Source organism: Lepisma saccharinum, unplaced genomic scaffold (assembly GCF_977018435.1).
Source record: "Lepisma saccharinum unplaced genomic scaffold, izLepSacc3.1 HAP1_SCAFFOLD_148, whole genome shotgun sequence".
NCBI classification, from domain to species: Eukaryota; Metazoa; Arthropoda; class Insecta; order Zygentoma; family Lepismatidae; genus Lepisma; species Lepisma saccharinum.
In genome coordinates this window covers 615,264-616,724 of record NW_028142958.1, presented here as the reverse complement: position 1 = coordinate 616,724, position 1,461 = coordinate 615,264, and positions in this window count along the sequence as shown.

Sequence of the window (1,461 nt, the reverse complement as noted above, 5' to 3'; positions counted from 1 at the left end):
CAGAAACACCAGGCTCTTCTCCACCATCCCGTCGTCCTTTATGCCGACTTTGAAAGCTTCCAAGTTCCCATGACGTTTTGCGACCCTGATCCCTCTACCTCAAGCACGACCCAAATTTTTCACCACGAGCCTTGCAGTTTCTCCATCTACGGAGAAAAATTGAATGATGTCATCTTGTATTGCGGACCCGATGCGGCAAAACATTTTGTTGAGAAGATAGCGGAATGCGCGAGAGAACTTGCACCCAGCCTGAAAGGCTCTTACGTTTCTCCACCTGCTCTCACAACAGAACAACAACAGAGACATGACGCGGCGACAAGATGCGAGGAGTGTAACCAGGCTTTCACCGCCGAAAATTACAAGGTCGTCCACCATAACCACCAGAATGGGTTATTTCTAAGCACCATCTGTAATTCGTGCAATCTTAAAATTAAGGAGTCGCATTTTGTTGCCGTGTTTCTGCACTACACGGAGAAGTACGACACACATCTCTTCGTCAAAGAGCTCCACAACATAACTTCTCGAATCAGCATCATCCCGAGAACGAGAGAGAAGTATATTACAGTGAGAGTGTGGATCCCTCTCGAAGAAGGAGGAAGTGTGGAAGTGCGAATCCTGGACTCTTACAATTTCCTGTCCTCCAGCCTCGCAAGCCTTGCAGCTCAACTTGGCGACGAAGATCTTGTGGCCACCAAGCAAATGTGTTTTTCGGGGGGAGATGAGAATTTGAACCTGTTGCGTCGCAAGGGCGTCTACCCCTACGAGTACGTCAACAATTTCGAGAAATTTGACGAGACGGAACTTCCACCCCGGGAGGTATTTTATTCTTCTCTCACAGAGGACGTCTGTTCCGAAGAGGACTACGAACACGCTCGTAGTGTGTGGACGGCATTCAATTGCCAAACTTTTCGCGATTATCACGATCTCTATCTGAAATTGGACGTGACACTTCTGATGGATATTTTCGAATCGTTTCGTAAGAGATGCATCGCGATATACAAGTTGGATCCTGCGTATTTCTTCACCACGCCGGGATTGACTTGGGAATCGATGATGAAATACACCAACGTGGAACTGGGCCTCATCGCAGAGAAGGAACAGTATGCTTTCATGGAGAGTGCGATACGGGGTGGCATCGTCCAATGCCCCCGACGCCATGCTCAAGCAAACAATCCTCATACGCCTGGTTACGATGCATCGAAACCCAACACCTATATTGTCTACTGGGATGTCAACAACCTGTACGGCCACTCCATGTCCCAGTGTCTTCCCATCAGCGACTACGGGTGGATGACCGAAGAGGAACTCTCCTGCGAAGATTTTCTTAACTGGAGCGAAGATAATGAATGGGGCTGTTTCTTGGAAGTGGATCTCGATTATCCCGAAACGCTTCACGAGAAACATCACGGATTGGCCCTGGCCCCCACCAAGGAGAAGCCACCTGGAGGATCGGAGCCAAAA